Raw genomic sequence first — 8,270 nt, 5'->3', positions numbered from 1 at the left:
AAAATATATTTTTATTATATAATACATTATCAAGTCGGGCTTGGACCAGGCTTTTATGAGAAAGCCCGAACCATCATTCTCATAATAAGAGAGAGAGAATAAAAGGTCAGGCCTGAAGTCCTATCCAAGCCCAACTTGGATAGGCCGGCCCATGAACAGGTCTAGTCAACATGGACACCATGGTAAATGTGAATTCCACCCGAGTGAAAGCAAAAGACCAATTCCAATTCCTTCAGCCAGCTATAAGTCTAATAAAATATTATTAATCTCAAAGTTTATAAAAAACATAAAGATAAATGAAAGAAGACATAAAAGGGTTTTGATTTTATAACTGTTGATTAACTGAAAAATCATGTAATTTGTTTTAAACAGAAAACGAAGCAATCGAACAACAGCCAAACACTCTTCAAAGTGTTGTGTTTGGGGATTTTAAAAACTTTAAAGCTATGTTTGGTTTAAAGGAAAAGGTAGAGAAAGAATGAAAAAGGTAGGAAAACCTATAAAAAGTTTGTAAAAATTTTCGCCTTTCTGTTCCTTTCCCTATTTTTTTCGTTTGAACCAAACACAGCATAAACATCTAAATAATGAGATCCTTTTTCCAAATTAAGGAAGGAAAATCCTAATAAAGGGAGCATTTATCGCAAAATTAAAGCTCATGGGGTCTTGCCTTTGTTCCAATTAAAAGTTTAGAGGTACTTAATGGGTGGATGCTTTCCTTAATGGATATGTGAACCAAAATTAGGCTGAACTAAACGTGTCTTCAGCGGAATGGGACGTTTTCACTGGACCGTGAAGGCTGAAGCATAATGGGATAAGATAACCAGCTAGGGGTCGGGCTATCATTCTCAATTAACGTTGCATCCATCATTCTATACTTCACCTCGAACATAATCATAATTCTACCACTTCATGGAACAAAAATTGTGATTCGGATTACTGTGGGTCTGTTGGATTGCTATTAATGCTTCTTATCAGTACTTTCAGGAGACATTAGAGTATTCAGTTCTCATTTCAAGTGTTTAACAAGTTTATTGTTGGGCATCTCTTGGATGAGGGTTTATTTTCTATAGATACATACATACATTATTGAACATATATAAATTTTGATTAAGTAAAATGGTTCTATTTCTAAAACCAATAAAAACATGTCTTCAAAAGCGAAAGCATGTTATCTTTTAATACAATAATCATACTATACCTTTTTTTTTTCTTTCTATAAAAAAATCATGTCATCCACTCCATAAGGCTGGCATGGTGTTGTGGATATAGAAAGAAGGGGCAGATGGAATTTTATCATTTTGATGTTGTCCGAACTCCGAACCACTACTGTACATGTGAAAACAGCACTTTTTAGATATTTATTGAATGGCTACACAACGGGATACTCAAGTGTAGGCAAGATTTCATCTCAAGTCTTCACTACGATCAGCAAGAGACTGACTTTATCAACCAGTTGATTGGCACCTTACATGAAAACACCACTACCAAGTTGTAAACTACTGTGAAACTATAAAATGGAAGTTCCAAACATACAATAGAAGTGCAAAATGGGTTGAGTTAGGCCACCTGTTCAATCCTCACTCTCCTTAAAAATTGCATTTAAATAATAACTTGTAAATTGATTTTTGGATGAAATAGCGCCTACATGTGTTTTTGGTAGACATGCATTTAGTAATTAGGGCCCATTTGGCGCATCTTTTTGAAAATATCTTCTAGTAGTTCTGACATGCAAAATACACAAAAGACACATTAAGCTTTTGTATGAAGATCTGAACAGCCCGAAGCACGTTTAGCAGATACATGTCTTTTCATGCATCTTTCTGTATCTTTCCACGTAAGATTAAAACGCAAAGGACGTAAAAAACTTCATTTGGAACTTCCAAAAATAAGCTTTTCGCATCTTTTCTTCCATGCGCCAAACAGAAATAGACAAAAAATCGATCTTTACGACTTATAAACAGTCGAAATACCATGCAAAAAAATACGTCAAAAGTACCCTTAGTCTGCTGGGAGTCGTTTTAGAAGATGGTAATGGGAAAACAACGTTGGATCAAAAGCAACGAGAACTGTGTACAACAGGGGTTGTCCGGGGTTTAAAACATTTAAATAAAATTGTTTAAGAAGGACACAATGCGGTGCATGCATCAAAGCCCATGCTTACGACCCAACCAAAGCCTGTGCACATGTAAAAAAACTGTTTAACCCCACAAACATGCAAGTAAGAAGAATGTATAGTGTATCCCTTTCCAATGGGTCCCTAGTCACATGAATATAAAGTAACCTTGTTAATAAACATCACATCCTTTCCTAAACAATGTAAAAAAGCATTTTCACATGCTTCCAGAGGTTAGAAAAGTTCTCAAGGCAAATTACATAAAAAACGAAAGCACTTTAAAATTTGAGAGAAAGATTTATGCATTTTAAATCTTCCCTCCAAAACTTATAAATACAATGCCTAGATAATTAATTGGAGATTGGATTTCCTCTTCATAGAATTGGTCCTCACCACCCCACATCCCTTGAGCCACACATCAGAAACATCTGTACATGCATGATTTTATTCATGAGTAGATGTTCCCAATGGACGGCTGCAAAGGCTGTGAGGACCAATTCTGTGATGAGGAAATCGAGGATTGGGATAATTTTTGTCACACATACTACAATTTCGTATAAATTCCGTTACAACTTACAAGTGTTGCTTTAGAGCTTGATCACAAACAACTAATATTTCAAAAAAAGATGAGTTAATGCCAATTTCATTAGAATTCAGAAAATTGTATTCTTTCAATCTGTCAAATAAAAAGACGTTTTCAAACCAGAAATTCAAGATCATCTTTCCAGCTTAAGTTTTGAAAAGGTGCGAAAAAACAGGAAAAACACTAATCAACAAAGAACGTCTTCAGTGCTTTTGCTTTAAGAGAGTAATATTTTTCTTTTAAAACCAACTGTGATTCCCAGTTTTTTCGGAATCAGAACAAAGAAAACAATTCTTGTTGTAGAAGATCTACTTGGTGAATCACAGTCAATATTTGCATATATTTTGAATTTCTGGATAACATTAGCATCTTGTATCAAAGGTCAAAACAGCTCTGGCTACCAATTTTGTGTATTTTTGTCCTGTTTTCTACTTCATGAGTTCTGCATCCAATCCTTTGGCTGAACATAACAGTTTGAGAGTTTGCAATGTCTAGTAGTTTGCTATTCGATTTACATGGCAGTATTGTGGTACCTGAACACCACAGATATGAGATATAAGAGGGAAGTCTTAGAAATGTTGCACTGCAGAGATGCTTTATTAACTACCACAAGCACAGAAACACAATACGTATGTATTGATATGAATTATTAACCAGTCAATTTAAACCCATATGGATGGAAAAGTTTACTTTCTGAACAGGAATTACCTACAGAATCTAAACCATGTGAACTAAAGAGATAAAAGATGTTACTCATAAAAAATGTTTGGTCTACTAGGGGCAAAATTGATATCAAATGTTGGTGTACATGGTGTGACAAAAATTTTTGGCTAGGTACTGCGCTTGATAGATACTCTTTTAATTAGTTAACTGAAAAACAGAAGTTCAGCTTGTTATTGTGTTCCATGGCACACAATATTGATCTGATTTGGATCAATTAGAAAATATCAACTTAACCATGGAGAATCAGTGAACGGTGAACCACTAATTCAAGTTATTCCTATAATGACATTCATCCATTACATGCACCATTGACTATCTCCTGTTCGGACTGATCTGGATACAGCTAAAATTCTAACAATATGCATCAGCTAAAAAGAAGTTTTTGTTGGATTCAATTTCTATGTATTAAGATTAAAATTCAAATATGAAAACAATAGTTATAAATCATTTTAATTCTTATTGGCAATCTGAAAATATACTTGCGTGCGAATTGCAATCTCCAAATCAAAATGAGCTGCCAGAGATTGAGATCAATAGGCATTCCGATTTATAAAGAGTTCTGGTGAACATATTCTTCTAATAACCCTGTCTTTATGAGGGTCCCCCTATCCCGGGTAGGAAGCTCCAATGTAAGGTCCAAGTTGGCAAACCAAGAACCAGGGATGACAAGTTGTAGACTCGCAGTAGAAACTACAGCAATCCAGTCCACGATAGAGGCTTTTGCATCAAAGTGGAGATGTTTGTCAATACATCTTTATTTAAGTACTTGGGCCCCTCTCTTCATGAGGATTATCTAGTACTTGGATGCATTAATGTGCAGAATGTCAGGTAAAGTTGTGCAATGACAGATAAAACCATCAATGTTAATCAGCATGCATAATATGGATATGTTCATTTGAACTATGTTTTATGCCAAATTGTCTAAGACTTCATGCTTGTTTCAGGTGTTTTTCTTTTCTACTTTGTTTACAGTCTTATACATCTTTATGAAATTCTTAAAACTGCAGCAAATACTCATAGAATGCTTGGACTACAAAAGAACCACTTGTCCAAGCTTTCAGGTTACGTCTGGAGTCTAAAACTTAACCAGATTCCATATGTATTTGGTTATTGCTCAAGCTGCTGTAAAAGAAACTTGCTACTTGGTCAGAAATCCACCAAACTTAGCAAAGAAAGTTTCTTACATATATTGGAAGGAAACCAACTTCAAACAATTTTTGTTATGAACAAATGAAACAAAAGCTAGAATGCAGTAATAAATCAAAACAAATTGCTTACAGGGCAGGAGCATGTGGGAATAGGCCCTGGCTACTCTGGAAGCTCCACCTCATCTTCCCGACAGCTAGGTCTCCTCCAATCTTTACATCATATTATCTGGGACTCAATTCGAGTTGGGTTCTTTGGAAGAATCCAATCAAATTCCTAAACAAACCCCTTTCGCCGGAATCCCATTCACCCAGATACTCCCTCAAAAATTTAAAGAATATTTCCTATGTTCTAACTTGTAACACTCCATCCTAGTTTACTTAAAATTCATTCCTCACTGAGATCTCCTCCTCAAGTGCAAGGAAACTGGGTATCCTTCAAAGAAATCCAAGATGGCAGTCTCTAGATCCTCGACCGAGTACTTGATATACATCTCAGGGTGTTTGCCGCTCTCAATATGGCTCCGGAACCGGCCTAGAAAGGAGCGGTAAGCAGGGATTAGCTTTTCCGATATAGATATCCTGAGCTCTTCCCTCAGCTGAATGTCCGGTATCAACCACACTGCCTGAGTCCGGTGAACCTCTTCAAACATAGAGTTAAAGGTCTTGAATCTTTCCCTCAAAGCTGTTTTCGAAACCCCAGACGAGAAGCTCCCACTCACATGTAGGCCTTCATCCCTAAGGCAATACAGAATACGCACCCATGTCGATCTTTGGTAGTTCGTCGCAGCCTGCCTGAATTTCCCGGTTAGCCTCCTTAGGTAATCATCTCCTATCATCTCCCGGAGCTCCGGTGACCCTTTGACCTTCTGGACGATGTAGTGAACATTGTTCATGAGGAAGATGTGAGCCAGGGAGGCATCTTTGTAGTGCTTAGCCTTTCCCTCCAAATTGAATTCCAGGATTACAATGATCCAAACCAGATGGAGGGCTAGAGGCGACCGGTTCTCCAGTTCTGGGAAATCCATATCGGGTGTTGTGGGGTCCCCTGAGTACCGTGAGCCGGTTGACGGCTTGGAAACGATAAGCTCCACCAGGGTCTGCTTGTAATCGGCGATTAGACTGATATAGTTCATCACGTACCTCGTCAGCGGGTGAATTGTTCCACCAGGAACCGGAACTTTGGACGGCTCCCGTTGCACAGCGTTCTCGAATTCGGAGACTATACCTCTGACGGCCTCCGCAAGCCGTGAGAGAATCTCGGCAGCCTGCACGCGTACGGATTCGGACGACTTCGACCCGAATACAGCGTCGACGTCCGGCAGGAGGTCGGACAGTGCGTCATGGAGGTCCAAAATCTTGAAGAGCTTCTCGGGCGAGCGTCGACTGATGCTGATGGCCTCGGCGAAGTTGAAGAGCTGGATGGCCGGACCCTTAACGGTCTCCATGAAGCAGGCATCATCGGCGCCGGGTCCCAGACCTTCGAAGATCTGTTCGCAGAGGCGCTTCTCGCTTGCGAAGAGGATTCGAACGCAGACCTTGGCGGCCCGTATCCACCGTCGGATCTTGGCTTCCAAGGCATCCCACTCTAATCTCTGGACATCGCCGATGCTGAGCTTCTCGATGCCAAGGCGGCGGAAGCTCGCATCAACGGCTGATTTACGAACACTCCCGTAGACCTGTATGCACTCGCGCAAGTAGCCGGCAGAGATCATCCTCTCGGCTATGCTACGGAGATCGTAGATGGCTTCAGATGGGATGAGATCGATCTCACGGATACTGCTGGTTGACCGGTAGCTTGAAGTACGACTACTGCCTTCTTGACCCTCATGCTGCAGAACTTGTTCTTCATCTTCTCTGCTGTTGTGAGCTTCGTCTTCCGGGTAATCTTCATCTTCGAAATCGCCGGTACTTTCGGCTCTGCAGCTGGAGATACTTGAAGAAAAGGGGTCGACAAGAGAGTCCGTCTCGAGCGGATTGGTGTGGGTTATCAATATGTTACGAAACTCGTCTTCAAGGCGGGCCATGGCGATCTGGATTGCACCGTTGACCTTGCTAGGATCCGCAGATATGGAGACGGATTCCATGGAGCGTTGGATCTCATCGACAGCCCGTAGGTATCGGTCAGCTTCTTCCCGATCTCCATCGAATATCATTCGTTCCCTGCCCTCCTCCGATGCGGTCGAGTCCCAACGGAGGATTATCTTTTCGGCGGCTTCGAATTCTATGGATACGCTTTCCGGCGATTCCATTGCCGGAAAATAATAAACGAAAAGGCAAAAAAAAGCAAGATAAACAAAACTTTAACAGTCAGTTCTGTAAAAAAGCCAAAAAGCCAAAAACAAACAAAAGCTGGAAATCTTTTCGGTGAACTTCTCTTTCTCTCTTTTGTTGCGGTGACAGTGAGATGAGGGTATAGTCGATCGTGTTTGAGAGAGAGAGAGAGTTGTGTTTGAAAGAGTACAACACAAAACAACACAAAGCAGAGAGATGGGTGTATAGATAGATATTTTGTTTTTGTTTAGAGTCTAGACAAGGGTGTAGGGGGTAGGATGTTTCTTTATTTTCCTTTCCTTTTCGTCTGGGGAGTGGGAAGTGGGGAGTGGGGAGGAAGAAGAAGATGAGGGTTTTTCTTTTCTTTTTTTCTTTCTGGGCTTGGGTTTTGGTCTCGTAAAGCAGCTGTGGTCTAAAGGAGTCTAATTACCCAAAATAATAAGAAAGGCAGTTGTGGTCTTTTGTCTGAATCTGAATTTGTTTTCGAGAGAAGAAAAGTCCGATAAGAGGAGGAGCCTTTGCAGGACTCTCTTTCTTTCATGCTTTGGCCCAATGACTTTGACCTCACCGGGAGTTGTAGCAAGTCATCTTCTTTCAAGTATATTCCGTCCGCCGGTAGACTCGAAACTGTGCCGGAAATTTCGGTAAGAAGCAAAGTCGTGACCAGGAAAAAAAAATAGAAATGAATATTTAACTAATGAAGGCATGTTTGGCCATTTGGGTAGTCATTAGTCAATAAAGTAGCTTAACCGATATTATGGGAGGCGGATTATACAACAAAGTTTGGAGCCTGGATCTGCTTCAGCCGCACATCGGGAACATCTCTTTTATTAATTATTGTGATTTACAGTGTGATTTATAGAGATATTCTGAATGTGCGGCTGTGGAATTATGCGTGCGTACACAGATGTGGGGGTGTAATGGGGCTGGGCTTCGTTAACCGTTGAGTTGATTGCGTTGATGCGGGGCGGAATTGGGACAAGTGTCTTGGAGAAACGTGTCCTTAATATTATTCCTCGGACAGTGGTTAAGGACAGCTTTGGCCTTTGAGGCTGCTCTTGTATGGGGAGTCCGACAACCACCCGGGCGGCCGGCGGTGGTGGTGATGTTTGATTTTTTATTTATCAGCCTTGATTTCACTCACCTCTCTCAATCTTCATTATATTTCTCCTAAGTTTTGGAAAGTATTGCAAAGTTATGATGTAGGAAAAATTAATCAGAAATTCCTTGATCGTTTTGCATTTTTATTTTGTTTTTATGAGTTTTAGTCTAGGCCAACATTTACGCTGACTTTTGTCCTCCGACAAAGTAGGTTTTGGTAGCATTCGTTCGCATCTGTTTATGACTTATTATTATGGACAAATTTACAATTATAATGAAATATTTTTCCTTTCAATGACCAAAAAAAAGTTATATTAACATCTAAATTGTC

General features: G+C 39.9%; 1 pseudogene across 1 annotated transcript; it reads right to left on the bottom strand.

Annotated features, from left to right (window-relative positions):
- Positions 1-2,912: 2,912 nt before the first annotated feature.
- On the bottom strand, positions 2,913-7,520 carry LOC104600507 (exocyst complex component EXO70A1 pseudogene; annotated as a pseudogene). Its single transcript, XR_016079535.1, has 2 exons — positions 4,698-7,520; positions 2,913-3,229 (listed from the first exon to the last, which is right to left on the bottom strand). The product of XR_016079535.1 is annotated as an exocyst complex component EXO70A1 pseudogene (transcript).
- Positions 7,521-8,270: the final 750 nt, after the last annotated feature.

Source organism: Nelumbo nucifera, chromosome 8 (genome assembly GCF_055504915.1).
Source record: "Nelumbo nucifera cultivar China Antique chromosome 8, China Antique-T2T, whole genome shotgun sequence".
Taxonomy (NCBI): Eukaryota; Viridiplantae; Streptophyta; class Magnoliopsida; order Proteales; family Nelumbonaceae; genus Nelumbo; species Nelumbo nucifera.
This window is presented reverse-complemented; position numbering and strand designations above follow the sequence as displayed.